At 36.9% G+C, this 17,242-nt stretch overlaps 1 protein-coding gene and 1 pseudogene across 1 annotated transcript in view; both read left to right on the plus strand.

Annotated features, from left to right (window-relative positions):
- TENM1 (teneurin transmembrane protein 1) overlaps positions 1-17,242 on the plus strand; it is a 938,436-nt gene that overhangs the window by 732,413 nt on the left and 188,781 nt on the right. The gene's annotated exons all lie outside the window — the stretch shown is intronic.
- LOC118722225 lies at positions 10,884-10,983 on the plus strand (annotated as a pseudogene).

Consider the following 17,242-nt stretch of genomic DNA (forward strand, 5'->3'; position numbering starts at 1 on the left):
ATTATTATTAAATGTTTCAGGCATAATAAACAACTGTAAACCCACAACCTAGCTTCAAAAATTAACAAATACAAATGAATTTCCTGTGGTTCCATTCCCCTCCTATCCCTGCAGTGAAAACAACTATCCTAAATTTAATCATTATATTAGTTACAAATAAGGATATATCTGTAAAAATGTATTGTTCTATATGTATTTAAATTTTATATGAATTTCTTCATCATTGAGGCTTTTTTCTTTTTTAAAAATATATTTCAGAGAGGGAGGAAGGGAGGGAGGAAGGGAGGGAGGGAGGGATAAAGAGAAACATCAATAATGAGTGAGAATCATTGATTGGCTGCCACCTGAATTCCCCCTACTGGGGATGAAGCCACCTTGACCTGAAATTGAATCATGACCTCCTGGTTCATAGGTTGATGCTCAACCATTAAGCCACACTGGCTGGACCATTATTATGTTTCTAAGGTTTATCCATATTGAGGCATGTACCTCCACTTTACAGTACTCAAGTTAACACTCATATTTTTTATACTGCATGAATACACCAAAATTTATACATTAATTTTCCTATTGATGCACATTGCACATTTAGGTTAGGACGACACATACACACAATAATGAATAAGCTTCTTCAAAGTTTTTGGAGGTATTCTTAGTCTTTTCTGTTTCGTATGGATTTTAGGATCAGGTTTTCAAGCTCTATGAAAAATGTTGAGATATTGACCAGAACTACATTGAATTAAAGAAGTAGTAGAGAAAATTTGACATTCTAATGATATTGAGGCTTGTGAGCATGAACACAGTATATCTCTCCTTTGATTGGGTCTTTGTATGTCTTCTTCAACTCAAAGAGTTTTAAAAATCTTATATGAAAGAGTATTGAACGTTTTTGTTAGATTTATTATTGGAAATGAGTTTTTTTAAATTACATGTTCTAATTTAGCTGTCCCTGATAGGTATAGGCATGCTGTTGGTGTTTTTCGTAATGATCTTGTATCCAACAACCTTGCTATCCTCTCTTCTAATTTTATCGTTTAACTATACATTCAATTTCGGCTCAAGTGTTTATATTTTTGGTTGTTTTATTGTGCTAAGATTCCCAGTACAACACTGAACTATTAGAAGCACTAGGTAATTATAGGACTTCTATCTTTAAGGGGACTATCTGTTATTTTATTACTAAGTATGATGCTTTCATTAGGATTTTGGTAAATTATCATATTCAGTAAGTTCCCTTCTAATCCTGTTTTGCTAGAGGTCCTATTATAAATAGGAACTAAATTTTATATACTACTCTTTTGGTATATAAGATGATCATTTGTCGTTAATCCATTATGAAATGAATTTAAAGTGAAATGGAATAACTTGATGATAATGTACATTAATAGATTTTCAAAACTTAAACCATACCTACTTGGTTGTAATTTCTATATTTGGGTGTCTGTGTATGTGTGTGCACATTGTTAATTTAATTTCCAGATTTTTATTGGAAACTAGAGGCCCAGTGCATGAAATTTATGAATGGGGGTGTGGGTGTGGTCCCTCACCCCACCCTGCACCCTTGCCAATCTGGGAACCCTTGGGGGATGTCTGAGTGCTGGTTTAGGCCCAATCCCTCTCGTAATCCAGTACCACTGGCTCCTAACCGCTCACCTGACTGCCTGCCTGCCTATCACCCCTAACCACTTTGCCTGCCTGCCTGCCTGATTACCGCTAACCCCTCTGCCTGCTGGCCTGATTGCCCCTAACCACCTCTGTCTGCCTGCCTGGTTGTCCCAACCCCTCTGCCTGCAGGCCTGACTGCCCCTACCCACCTCTGTCTGCCCGCCTGATTGTCCCAACCCCTCTGTCTGCTGACCTGATCTCCCCAAACCTCCTCTGCCTTAGCCCCCACAATCATGGCTTTGTCTAGAAGGAGGGCCAGATGATTGGAAGATGTCTGGTTGACCCAGTCTAATCAGCATATTACCCTTTTATTAGTATAGATTTTTGCAGCCTTCTTTAAAAATGAGATAAGCCTATAAAAGAGTTCCTTTCCCTTTTCTTACTCCATGTTAGAAGTAGATTATAGTATTCTAATAAAATGATTCAGGAAGACTTTCTTCTTTTCCTAAACTCTGGTATAGCTTAAAATAGAGTTTATCTTGTTCTTAGAAATTTGGCAAAATACCTAGTACACCTGTAAAATCATCTGATATTAAAGACACTCTTTAATGTGTGTTCAGGCTTTCTATTTCTCAAGTCCACCTTTTCCCCTTGAAAAATGTCTACTTTTTATAAGGTTTCAAACTTACTGGCATAATGTTGTTCATAGTCCTCTCTCGTTTATTTTTATATTTTAATCTTTAATGTTTATTTGTATTATTTCCTTTTTTTCTTGTTCTATCTTGCCAGAAGTTTCTCTATTTTATTATTCATGTCAGAGACACAAATCTTGGTCTTGTTGATCTTCTCTATTGTCTCTTTGTTTCTGATTTCATTGCCTTCCTCTCTTACCCTTATTGCTTCCTTCCTTTTCATTATAAGCAGACCTTTTCTAAGTTCTTGAGTTGGATACTTTGTTCATTAATTTAAAATTTTTCTTTTATTCTACTAAATTTATTTAAGGCCTTACCCAAATATTTTTATAAATAGCATTTCATTATTATTCAGTTCCTAATTTCCAATATAATTGTAATGTGATGCATGAATTCTTTTTAAGAACATTTTTTTCTGCGTTTTTTTTTCTTTTGCTCTTTGTTTATTGCTTTCAGATTTTAGTGCATTTTGCTGAAACAGAATGATCTGTATGATATAGAATCTTTGTCATTTGTTAAGTCTTGCCTTGTGATTTAATATTTATCAGTTTTGTGGGTATTATGTGTGTTTTTAAAGAATCTGTATTATATATATGCTTAACCCATGGACAAAGACAATAGGGTAGTGAAGGCCTGGGGCAGGGCCAGGGGAAGGGCCAGAGGTAGGGGCAGGCTAGAAGGAGTCAATGGGGATAAGGGAGATATATGTAATACTTTCAATAATAAATATTTTAAAAATAAATAAAATAAAATAATATGTATTTTATGTACCAACTGAAAGTAATACAAAATAATATTGAACATAAACTGTAATTAAAAATGTTTAAAATAAAAAAAATAATATGTATTGTATAGTCATAGCTTTGGGGTTCTTTACATATCCACTATATGAAAGACGTTAATGGTACTATTCAGATTTTCTACATCTTTGCTAATTTTTTTTATCTTCTTGGAACTGTGAAATTTTCAATTTGTCTTAGTATCAGTCTGTCAGTTTTTGCTTTAGATATCTTGAAGCTACATTTTCTTACAGGGTCTGAATTGTTACATCTTCCTGGTTAATTATTGTTTTATTATTATATAATGACTAGAGGCCTGGTGCATGAAATTTGTGCACTCAGGGGAGTCCTTTAGCCCAGCCTGTGCCCTCTCACAGTCCAGGAGCCCCGTGATCAATTGATCGCCCCACAGAGAGAGGCTCTGCCCAACTGGCCAGAGCTCCATGATCAATCACTCCAAAGAGTAGATCCTGCCAGCCAGGGCTTCACAATGGATTGCCCCCACAGAGGGAGGCCCTGCCAACCCACCACAGCCCACTAGTCTGTGGCCTGGGTCTCCCTCTTTGGGGTGAGCATTGAGACCCCCAATTGACCGCCCCACCAGCTGGAGTACTGGGCCTCCCTGTGCAGGGTAGTCATGGGACAATGGCAGGGCCCTGACCTATCGCATCCCACCTGCCTTGGCTGGCCTGGCACTAGTGGGTGTCATAGCATGGTCATCTAGATGGTTGTTCCACTGTTCAGCTGTTTGGTCAATTTGCATATTATGCTTTTATTATTATAGATTCTCTTTATCCATAATAATGCCTTATGCCTTGAAAACTATTTTGTCTGGTAATGTTATAGCTACGCCAAGTTTCTGTTGGTTAGTACTTTTTTATTTTTTTTATTAAATTATTATCTCTGTACAGATACCATTGTCCCCCCTCCTATACATGCCCTCCCTCCCCATAGTTTTGTGCCCATTGGTTGTGCTTATATGCATGTATACAAGTCTTTCGGTTGATCTCTTATCTCCCCCAGATCTCCCTATCTTCCCCCCTGTAATTTGACAGTCTGCTTGTTGCCTTACTGTCTCTATATCTATCTTTTGGTTCTTCAGTTTATAATGTTCTTTATCATCCATAAATGAGTGAGGTCATGTGGTGTTTCTCTTTCATTGATTGGCTTATTTCACTCAGCATGATATTCTCCAATTCCATCCAGGTTGCTGCAAATTATGAGAATCTCTTCTTTTTATGGCAGCATAATATACCATTGTGTAGTTTTTGGATCCAATCATCTGCTGATGGACACCTAGGCTGCTTCCAAATCCTAGCTATTGTAAATTGTGCTGCTATGAACATAGGGGTGCATATATCCTTTCTGACTGGTGTTTCTAGCTTCTTGGGATATATTCCTAGGAGTCGGATTACTGGGTCAAATGGAAGTTCCATTTTCAGATTTTTGAGGAAGCTCCATACTGTTCTCCACAGTGGCTGCACCAGTCTGCATTCCCACCAGCAGTGCATGAGGGTTCCTTTTTCTCCACAACCTCTCCAACACTTGTCATTTATTGATTTGTTGATGTTGGCGATTCTGACAGGTGTTGGTTAGTACTTTTTTAGAATTCCCTTTTCCTTTTACTACTAGCTTTCTGTATTAGTATGTTTTAGCACATCTCTTATTAACACAAAGAACGTAACTAGATTTCCACTCAGCTCCAGAGTCTCTCTCTATTAAATTACAAGTTCAATTTATTTTTATTCACTGGTATTATTTACATGTTTGAAATTATATCTTATAGTCATCTTTTGTGTCTTCTAGTTTTAATATTTATTTTTCTCTGACTTCTCCCCCTTTCTGTTTTTTCTTTGATTTACTGAGTTATATTCATTCTTTTATCTCCTCTTCTGATTAGGAAGTTATATATTCTGTTTCTGTTCTTTTGGTCATTATGTTTAATTTCTTAACATTTTATTAAAATCTAAAACAAATACAGAAATGCACAGAAGTCATAAGTGTACAGCTCAGTGAAGTATCCAAGTCTGAAACACCTGTTAATCACCTCTGAAGTCAAAATATAGGCTACTAACCCACAGAATTCTCCTTTGTGCCTTTCTCTAATTATTACTTCCTCCATCCTTCCTCTCCAGGTAATTATCCTGACTTCTGATTCTTGCCTGCTTTCTTAAAATTTTAATAATGGGATTTTACCATATGTGTAATTTGGCATCTGAGTTCTTTCAACACTATTTTGGGGTGGGGAATCTACATAATAAAAGAGAAAGATGCAAATTGACAATACTTTCATGACCTCCACTAGCCAATCAGGAGTGAGTATGCAAATTAACCCAACAAATGTGTCGTGTTAATTTGCATACACAGGTGCTGAGCAGCCAGGGGCAGGACGCTTGTGTCATCACGATGGTGATGACACAGGCATTTTGTAACACCCCAGACGCTCTGGGCCTCTAGGCAGCGTGGGAAGGTGGAAAGGCGGCTCCAGGCTGGAGCAAAGGTTGTGCTGGCAGCCAGGGTAAGGAAGGCCTATTCTGCACGAATCTTCATGCATCAGGCATCCAGTTAATTCATATTATGGCATGTTGATTTAGGTCATCAATTTACATTGTAATCCACTGTTTCTTTGCAAGATTAACACAATTATCTATTCTATTGTTGATGGATATTTGAGGTGTTTCTATTTTTTTATTTTATTTTATTTATTTATTTATTTATTTATTTATTTATTTATTTTGGCTAATGCATATAATTCTGCTATGAACACTTTCACACATAGCTTTTCCTGAGCATTCACTTGCTTGTACTTCTGTTGAGTAAATACTGAGAAAAGGAATCACTGAGACACAGGGTATACATATGTCAAACTTTAGCAGACAATGTCCAAGTGTTTCCCAAAGTGGTTGTGCCAATTTACACAATCAACCTATAGTATATGTGATTTTCTATTACTTCACATGGTCACCAACATTTATAACTGTCAATCTTTTAGATGTAAACCACTCTTGTGGGTGCATAGTGGTATTTCATTATTATTTTATTTTATATCTTTCCCATAAGTAATGATGTTAAGCATGTTTTCATATGCTTTTGTACATTTGAATATCTTGCCTAAGTACCTCTTTTGGTCTCTTGCCATTTTTCTCTTACGTTGGTGTCTTTCTATTATCAATTTGAAGTTATTTGTGTATTCTGGATACAAGCTCTTTTTCAGTAATATTTGCTGTGAACATGTCCTATCACTTGTAGCATATATTTGTCTATATCTTTTGATAAGAACTTCTTAATTTTGATGTAGCCCAATTTATTATTTTTTGCCTTTATGGTTAACATTTTCATGTATGGCTTAAGAAATGTTTTCCTACACTAAGATCATGAAATGGTTTTCTTATGTTGTGTTTTATAAGTTTTGTAGCTTTATGTTTACTACATTTTATCTGGAATTAATTTTGTATGTGCAGTGAGGTAGAGATTACTTTTCTCCTAATGGATATTCAGTTTCCCATAACCATTTCATTTAAAACAGTAGTCACTTGCCACTTGTCTGCAGTGCCACCTTTACCATAAATCGAGTATCCTTATATGTTTTAGGAGTCTATCTTAATTGGTCTACTTACCATTGTGCCAGTTTCCAGTGTCTATATTAACATAGCTTTACAATAAATCTTACTGTTAGTTAGAATGCATCATCTCACCTTACTCTCCTTCTTTCTTTATCTGATCTATATTTACGCACACATGCAAACACACACATTTGAGGAAAATTGGCATATTTAATTTTGAATTGTCTAGTTCATGAAGTTGGTATAGCTTTCCACTTATCAGGCCTTCTCTAATTTCTCTCATAACTTTTCAATTTTTTAGTATAAGTCTTGCAAATATTTTGTTAAACTTATTACTAGATATGATATTGTGATGCTATTGTAAATGGTATTTTCAAAAGTTCTCATTGCATGTTATTGATAAAAAGGAATAACTTTTTTAAAGTAATGTTTATTTTTCAATATAGTTGATGTACAACATTATATTTATATCAGGGGTACAACCCATTAGTTAGATATTTATATAACTTATGAAGTGATCCCCCAATAAAACTAATACCCATCTGACACCATACATAGTTATTAGAATATTATTGACTATACTAGAGGCCCAGTGCACACTGTGCACTGGTGGGATCCCTCCACCTGGCCTGTGCCCACTCGCAATCTGGGACCCCTTAGGGGATCTCAGACTGCCAGTTTCAGCCCAATCCCCACAGGCCAGGCTGAGGGACCCCATCAGCCTCTAGTCCTATATAATAAAAGCCCAGCTACCATAATGGCAGAACAACCACTCAACCAGTCACTATGAGGTACACTGACAACCTCTCAGTTCCTTTCCCCAGCTGGTAGGCTCCAATCACCAATGGCAAACGGGGTCCCTGGGTGAGTGGTGGGGGATGTGGGCAGTGCGAGGCCACGGCCCCTACCCTGCTGGTTGCCCCCCACACAGAGGGCAACCTGAGGTGGGAGTGGGGCCAGCAAGCAGACAGGAATGGCTGACCTCTTGGTCCCTCCCCCAGCCGTCAGGCTCCCATTGCCAGATGGAGAATCAGGAACCGGGATGGGTGGTGGCAGGGGGCAGAGCTGGCTGCTGGCAGCTGGGGAAATGGCCCTGATTGCAGGCTAGGCCTAGGGACCATACCTGTGCACGATTTAGTGCAATGGACCTCTACTATGCATATAAAATCTTTGGTTAATCTCTTCCCGCCCTCCCCCTTCCACCTTTCCCTCTGTGATTCATTAGGCTGCTCCATGTTTCCATGCCTGTGCATTAAATGTCTGCCCTCTGGTGGTCATTGCACATCATAGCTACTGGTTGAACAGACAGTACTTAGGCTTTTATATATATTCCCTAAGTTGTACTTAATATCCTTGTGACTATTTTGTAACTACCAATTTGTACTTCTCAATCCCTTCACCTTTTTTACCTATCTCCTAAGCCCCCTCAAATGATGATCTGGCAACCATTAAAAGGTTCTCTGTATCTTAGTCTGTTTTGGTTCTACTTATTTGTTTATTTTGTCTTTTAGATTTTATATATAGGTGAAATCATAAGGCATTTGTCTTTCATTTCACTCAGCACAATAACTCTAGGTCTATCCATGTTGTTGCAGATGACAAGATTACATTCTTTTTATGGCTGAGTCATATTCCACTTATTCTTTATCCATTCATCTATTGACGGACATTTAGGTTGCTTCCATATGTTGGCTATTATAAATAATGCTGCAATGAACATTGGTGCACATGTCTTTTCAATTTACTGTTTTGGGTTTCTTAGGATAAATACCCAAAAGAGGAATTGCTAAGTACTGTCTCCTATTATAGCCTTTTTTTAAAGTCTATTTTGTCTGATATAAGTATTGATTTTTCTTTTTTAATTTTCATTTTTATGAAATATATTTTTTATCTCTTTACTTTCAGCCTTTGCATGTCTTTCTATGTGAGTTTGTTGAGCATTCTTATAACCAGTGTTTTGAACTCTGCATCTTGCAGATTGCTTATCTCTATTTTGTGTAGTTTTTTTTTCTTCTTCTGGATTTTGTTTTCTTTTATTTGGAACAAGTTTCTCTTTGTCTCCTCAATTTGGTTGCCTCCCCATATTTGTTTCCATTTACTATGTAGAGCTGCTGCATCTCCCCATCTTGGTAAAATTTCCTTCTGTGGAAAGTGTACTGTAGGGCCCAGTGACACAGCTTCCCCTTCATCCATGCTGGGTGTTCCAGATGCACCCCCCTGTGTGAACTATTTGCACCCTGTTATTGTAGTTGAGCCTTGGTTGCTGTTGGCATGTCAATGGGAGGGATTACCCCCTGGCCAATTCGCTGTGAGGACTGGAAGCAACTGCAGCAGAAGAGCTGCTGTGTAGGGGTTAACCCCATAAAGCAGGACTAGCTTCATCAGAGCTCTAGTGCCCAACAAGTCTGGCCTAGAATGTGTCACTCATAAAAGTGGTTAAGTGGTATGCCAGCATCTTCTGAAACTGTCTATTAAGTGTGCTGGCTCTGAGGCCTCTCAGGAGGTACAGGCCAAGTTCTGCCACCACCTGTGCCCTGCTTGAAATCAGCTACAAACCAATATTCAGGTGGATGCTACTTGTGCTGGGCATGGAGGTGCCCAGGAGAAGATAAGCTGTGAACTCAAACTGGCTGCCACTAGTGCCAGGCCTGGGGCCACTTAGCAAGAGGTACAGGTCATGCCTATGCCAGATGCTGCTTGTTTGGCATTTGTGAACTTTTGAGATATTTTAGGAAAGTCTGAAGCATTAACCAAGATAGGCTGTTTATATCGAAAAGCCACTGGAAGCAACTTGAGTGGGTCTACAGTTGGATGGGGTGGGTTCTCAGGGAATCACTGGGGTAGGCCAAACAGTGTTAGCCAAGTTGATGGAGACTCAGATATGATGCCCTCTTGTGCCTACTGAGGGAAGGCTCAGCAAAGGAATAATAGCTTCTGTCAGCACTTCTGATGGGAGAAAGCTGCCTCTAAGTTCTTGCCCAAAGCCTACAATTCAGTTCTTCCCCATATATCCATTGTGCCTTTCAAGCTACTGCCCCCATTCTGGAACCCTTATGTGGGCCTTTTAAGAGGAACACCTCGAGTCCAGCTTCCCTCCAATTCATTTAGCTATACATTCTTGGCTGACTTCCACAGGCAAAAGTTATGGGGGCTTCTCTTCCTAACACTGGAATCATGGGTTGAGGAGCCTGTTATGGGACTGGGACCCCTTGCTTTCTGGGAGTACCTAGACAGCTGAATTATTTCTCCTGTTGATTATCTGCCAAAGATGGGTGTGGGACCAGCCTGTTCCATGCCTCTATCACTCCTACCAGTCTTAATGTGACTTCTTCTGTATATCCTTAGCTATTGGACTTCTGTTCAGCTAGACATCAGATGGCTGTACTATAGTTTAGTTGTAATTTTGATGTGGTCATGGGAGGATATGTATACCACATTAACCTAACCAGAAGCCATAATTTTAAAATATATATTTACTAGTATTTAGAGATCTTGCTAAATTCACATATCTTAATAATCTTTCTATATGGATTATTTTTTATTTTTGTATATGTTCAATCATACTGTCTGAACGATGATGGCTTTTATTCATTCCTTGCCAATTTGTATACTTTTTTTTCTTTCTTATATTATTGCACTGGCTGGAACTTGTAGAATTATGTTATACTAGAGGCCCAATGCAGGAAATTCATGCTAGAGTAGACCTTCCTTCCCCCGGCTGCCAGCACCAGCTTCCCTCCCAGCCCCAATTTCTTCCAAAAGAATGTCTGGTCTAATTAACATATTACACTTTTGTTATTATAAATAGAAATGATGATCATAGTAATTGCCTCTCAGTTTCAATAAAATAATTTAACATGTCTATTCATGATAATGTTTGCAAAAACTAATAATGATGATGTTTGCTATGTGTCTTTTGTGGGTAATGTTTATCAGATTAAAGTAGCTTACAGACTTAGTTTTCTATAAATTTTTATCATGAATAGATGTTTAGTATTATATCAAATACTTATTATTTATCTATTGAGATGATCATATGCTTTTTCTTTTTTAGTCCCTATATGTGATGATTACATTGATTGGTGTTAAAATGTTAAAACAATTTTTTCCTAAAATAAACATAAATTGTTCAATGTATTATTTTATGCCATGTAATACTAGATTTGTTATATTTTGCTTAGGATTTTTGCATCTATTTTCATAAGTGAGATTGGCCTGTTTGTTTTTTATAATATCCTTGTCAGATTGCTTCTCGGCCTTTTGGTTAAGATCAAGTGTACTATCTATTCTTATCAGTTTAATATAATATCCTTATCAGAATATTATAAAGCAGTTGTATCCTTTATGTCAAGGTTTTGCTGGACTCATAAAGCACATTGTTAAGTGTTTCCTCTTTTTCTGTTCTTTAGAAAAGTTTATTCAAGACTGGCAGCTTTTCTTCCTTAAATGTTTGTGTATTTACAAGTAAAGTTATTTGAGATTGATTTGCTTTGTGGGAATATTTTTCATTGTGTAGAAGGATTCTTTAGAAACTATTCAGTTTCCATTTTTCTTATGTTTATTTTTGTGAGTTCTAAGAATTTGTTCATTTCCTTGAAATTTTAAAATTTAATGACATTTTTTATAATGTCCTCTTATGATGCTTTATGTCTATAGTAACTATAGTGATGTCATCTTTTTCATTCTTAATTTTGGTTATTTTGGTCTTCTGTATTTTCTTCTTGATCGGTTCCTATGAGGGGTTTATCAATTTTAGTGGTCTATTATTGCTTTCTATTGTGTGTTTGTTCCTATTTAATTAATTTCAGCTCTTATAATTATTATTTTCATCCTTTTATCTTCTTTGAGTTTACTTTGCTCTCCTCATTTCTTAGAATAAATGCTTGGGTCCTTCTTTTTCATGTGATTTTTATTTCTGCCTTTGAAATCTTCTTTTACACATCATTGAGTTATATTACACAAATTTTTAAATGTGTCAACTTCTTTCTCAGTCATTTCAAAATATCTTCTATTGAATAGATTTCATGATGATTTCTTCTTTGTTCTATAGATTATTCAGAACTGTAACTCTTCCAAACTTATGGGGATTTTATAGTTATCTTTTGTTACTGATTTCAAGTTTAATTCCATACTGTTCAGAAAACATGCTATAAATAATTTTAATACTTTTAAATATGTTCAGACTTATTTTATACCAGTAGTTCATCATATGGTCAATATTTATAAATGTTCCATGTGCACTTTAAAATTTTGTAGTTTTCTATTAAATTGCTATTTATGTGTCAATTAGATCAAATTTGTTAATCATGTTCCTTAAAATCTATATATTTTCTGATTTGTCTTCTTGTTCTTTCAGTGAATGAAAAATGGTAGGGGGAGGCCATTAAGGTCTCTATGGTTGTTAATTTGTCCTTTTCTCCTTTTTATTCCTTCAATTTTGCTTCATATATTTGGCTTGATTTTTTTTTTCAGTATTAAAAATTTCTTAGCTATTTTCTAGTCAAATATTTTTTCTAAAACTGTGAAACTGACAAAAGATATACCAAGTCCCTAGTCTTCCAACTGCCTCTACCAGAATTGACAGACACTTTTAGAGGAAAAACATCGGATATGTCAGACTCATGTCTCTGGGTTTTCTTTTCCTCATAGAACTTGGCCCAGTTTTGTTTTCTTTTTTGTGAACTCCAGTAACATTTAACAGATTTCTAAATATATTTTGTCTAGATATTAATCAGGAGAGAATAGTAAAACTTTCTTTGGTCACAATCACTAGAACATAATTCTACCTTTAAATTTTTATATGCATACTTGACAAAGTATCTCTTACCTCATTCCTGAGTAATGCAGGCTTTAAAAATATTTCACTCAAGGTACTTCATCACACATATTAGTAGGCAGCATTTTATTTCTATGTTGTTTTTCTAATCCCCAAACAACATCATTATTGTTATTACTAGACACACAATGCACTATAATTCGTGTAAGAGTAGGCCTTTCTTCCCCTGGCTGCGGGCACCAGCTTCACTCTAGCACCTGGGACCTGGGCTTCCCTTGGGCCACCGGCAAGCACCCAGGACAGGGGCTTTGCTCTGGCCCCAGCTTTGTTCGGAAGGACATCCAGAATGACATCTGAGAGCATGTCTGGTCTAATTAGCATATTATCCTTTTATTATTATAGACTAGAGGCCCAATGCATAAAATTTGTGCACAGGGGGGAGGTGTTCCTCAGCCTGCACCCGGTCTGCACCCTCTTGCAATCTAGGACATCCCTCTCACAATCTGAAACCACTGGCTCCTAACCACTCACCAGCCTGCCTGCCTGATCACCCTTAACCATTCTGCCTGCCTGCCTGATTGCCCCTAACCATTAGCCTGCCTGCCTGATCGCCCCTAACCACTCTGCCTGCCTGATTGCCCCTAATCACCTCTGCTTTGGCCCCCACCACCACACTTTGTCCAGAAGGACATCCGGAATGATGTCCAGAAGGTTGTTTGGCTGTCTGGTCTAATTAGCATATTATGCTTTTATTATTATAGATTATTATTATTATTTTAGTCAGTATTTCCTTGCTATTTCTCTGGAATAGTAGATAGTTTATTAGTCTCCATCTCACTAATATTTCAAGAGTCCTTGCTTTCTTGTAAGAATTTCAGTCTAGCTGAAACCGGTTTGGCTCAGTGGTAGAGTGTCAGTCTGCAGACTGAAAGGTCCCAGGTTCGATTCCAGTCAAGGGCATGTACCTTGGTTGCAGGCACATCCCCAGTAGGGGGTGTGCAAGAGGCAGCTGGTCGATGTTTCTCTCTCATAGACGTTTCTAGCTCTCTGTCCCTCTCCCTTCCTCTCTGTAAAAAATCAATAAAATATTTAAAAAAAAAGAATTTCAGTCTAACTCCCCAATCATAAGTGACCTAAAGACTTCATCTCTTTTCCCTTTGTGAATGTTAATACTGCAGCCCCTGTTTATTATTGGTATAATAACACCTCAAGGCTGCCAGAGGGTTAATTTATATGTTTACTGCTTTGGCTGTTAACAACATTTTTGCTTCTGACACTAGAGAATTTCTCTGTCTTGTGAGCTAATACATGCTGCTTTTAAAAGTATTGCATTATATTCAGCATTTGTGAGGGTTTATATTGAGATGAATTAAGGATAGTCTAGCTGAAACCGGTTTGGCTCAGTGGATAGAGCATTGGCCTGCAGACTGAAAGGTCCCGGGTTCAATTCCGGTCAAGGCATGTACCTTGGTTGTGGGCAGATCCACAGTACAGGGTGTGCAGGAGGCAGCTGATCAATGATTCTCATTGATGTTTTTAGCTCTCTATCCCTCTGTCTTCCTCTCTGTAAAAAAATCAATAAAATATGTTAAAAAAAAAAAAAAAAGATAGTCTAGTCTGCCATTTTGATGATACTGTTTATCTAGCCCTATTAATTTTTAGGAAATCCCCAGAATGATACACTCCTCTAGGCCTAAAATTTATAGTTCTTTAAAACAATAATGCAAAATATTTGTCTGTAATTGTTTCAGTTAGCTCTGACCTGATTGGCTATGACTAATTTAACTCCCTAATCTTAGAAAGACCCTTTCAATTCAGCTTTTAGTGTCTTGGAAGAGGCCATTAAGAGGAGCATAATTACAAAATTAGGTTCACCACAAGAATTAAGATTATAAATCAAGATTATCAATCAGATTCAGAACCAAGATATAGAGAGTAAGTACTGTTTCAAGATTAATCTGTTTGAGTTACCATTTATCATTAAGGCAAACCCTCCTTTTTTGTACAATATTTGCTGGGACCTGGACTTTTACAATTTGGTGATCACACACACAGGTTTCCAGTCTTTTCATTCACCCATTCCAGTCTTGCATTACAACTAAGTATTATTTTATCAATATGGCTCTTCCTAAAGTCACCCACAATTTCCAATATTATACAGATAACTACTCCCTTCCTCCTTTAACAGTGTCCCTTTTTGGCTTTAGTTACACCACAATCTCCTGGATTTTCTCCTATCACTCATTGCCCTCTTCTACCTTATCTTTAAATCATGGAATTCCTCAGGGCTTATTTCTGAGGCTCTTCTATTTTTGTTCTTTAGAATATCATCTAGTCTCACACTTTTAATATCACATATATTCTAATGGTTGCTATATTTCCAGCCCTAACCTGTCAAATTCATATAATCTCCTTGATTGACATCTTCACTGGGCTATCTATACATTATCTCAAACTTAATCTGGTTGATCTTCCACTGCTAATCTTTTTTAATTTCTTTATTGATAAAGGTATCACATATTTGTCCTCAACCCCCCACCCCCCCATTCCAATCCCCCACCCCTCCCCTCTCATGCCCCAACCCCCCTATTGTCCTTGACCACTGGTTAGGTTCATATGTATGCTCATAAGTCCTTTGGTTGATCTCTCCCTTTTATCCCCACCCTCCCTTTGAGGTCCAACAGTCTGACCCATGGCTCCTTATCTCTGGGCGTGTTCTTGTTCATCAGTCTATGTTGCTCATCATTTCTCCTAGAGTGTGATCGTGTCCTACTGGAAATATACTTATAAAAATCAAAAATGAGACAAGCAATAATAGTTATGCTGAAGGGCAAATGAATCAGTCTGTAGTGAGTTTCTTTCTGGGCCAACAGTTCTTTTGAGGCCCAATTTCAATGTAAAATAGTTCCTTATGTATACATGTCAGAAATCACAAATCTATCAAATGTTTTGACCTCATTTATGTACCAGGTACATGAACATAGTGTGTTATTTCATCTGTTTATGTCTTCCTCTCTCTTTTTTCAGTGTTGTGCAGTTTTCCGTGTATAGGTCTTTTACCTCCTTAGTTAAGTTTATTCCTAGGTATCTTAATTTTTTGGTGTGATGGTAAATGAGATAGTTTTTATATTCTCTCTTTCTGTAAGTTCATTATTGGTGTATAGAAATGCCATAGATTTCTTGGCATTTATTTTGTATCCTGCTACTCTGCCAAATTCATTTATTAAGTCTAGTAATTTTTTGACAGAGTCTTTAGGGTTTTCTATGTAAAATATCATGTCATCTGAAAATAAGGACAGTTTTACTTCTTCTTTTCCAACTTTTATTTCTTCTTCTTGTCTGATTGCTATGGCTAATACTTCCAGTACTATGTTGAACAGGAGCGTTGAGAGTGGGCATCCCTGTCTTGTTCCTGTTCCTAGAGGAAATGGTTTTAGTTTTTGCCCATTGAGTATGATGTTGGCTGTGGGTTTGTCATATATGGCTTTTATTATGTTGAGGTAGGATCCTTCTATGCCTACCTTTTTGAGAGTTTTTATCAAGAAAGGGTGTTGATTTTGTCAAATGCTTTTTCTGCATCAATAGATATGACTATGTGATTTTTTTCTCTCAATTTGTTTATGTGATGTATCATGTTTATTGATTTGCAAATATTGTATGATCCTTGCATCACCATAATAAATCCTACTTGGTCATGGGGTATGATCTTTCTGATGTACTGCTGAATCCGGTTTGCTAGAATTTTGTTGAGGATTTTGGCATCTATCTTCATGAGGGATATTAGCCTGTAATTCTCTTTCATAGTGTTATCTTTATCTGGTTTTGGTATTATGGTGATGCTGGCTTCATAGAAGGAGCTTGGAAGTGTTTCTTTGTCTTGAATTTTCTGGAATAGTCTGAGGAGGATAGGCTTTAGTTCTTCCTTGAATGCTTGGTAAAACTCCCCTGTGAAGCCATCTGGCCCCGGACTTTTGTTTGCTGAAGCTTTTTGATGACTGTTTCAATTTCTTCCATATTTATCAGTCTATTGATATTTTTGGTTCTTCTTGAGTAAGTTTTGGAAGGTTGTATTTTTCTAGGAATGTGTCCATTTCCTCCAGGTTGTCTAGTTTGTTAGAAAAGAGTTGTTCATAGTATATATTTTTAAAATAATCCTTTGTATTTCTGTGGGGTCTGCTGTTATTTTACCTCTTGCATTTCTGATTTTATTTATTTGGGTCTTCTGTCTTTGATTTTTGGTGAGCTCGGCTAGAGGTTCATCAATCTTGTTTATCCCTTCAAAGAACCAATTCTTGGTTTTATTGATGGTTTCTTTTACTGTGCAGAAGCTTTTTATTTTGATGTAATCCCATTTGTTTATTTTCTCTTTAGTTTATGTTCTTAATATATAAACATAGTTTAAGAATTTAAGACAATGGAAGATAGACAACTTGGCTTCTAGAACTCCCTCTTTTTCCTTTAAGGATATATGGCCGAATGTACCCAAAACCTATTGCATTCTTTCTATAGGCTTTTATCCCACTTCTTCTCCTCCAGTAGGGATATTTAATTAGAAAAGGGCTTGCCAAGCTGTCATTTGGACTTCTCTACTGTCATAATTTTATTAATAATCAACATTTCTCAACAAAAAGTTAGGAGGACAGAGCATAGGAGATAACCTCTGCAGAGCCAGTATACACCTTGATGATATAAACTAAATACTGGGTGATATTTTGAGATAAGAATACTGGGTATTTTAACCAATTAGTAGTCATTTTAAATGCTTAAAATAAATGCAAATATTGTTAGTAGGATAATGGAAAACAGTTGATTATCATCATTGGCAGC

The sequence above is a fragment of the Pipistrellus kuhlii genome, unplaced genomic scaffold, assembly GCF_014108245.1.
Source record: "Pipistrellus kuhlii isolate mPipKuh1 unplaced genomic scaffold, mPipKuh1.p scaffold_m20_p_19, whole genome shotgun sequence".
In the NCBI taxonomy this organism is placed as follows: domain Eukaryota; kingdom Metazoa; phylum Chordata; class Mammalia; order Chiroptera; family Vespertilionidae; genus Pipistrellus; species Pipistrellus kuhlii.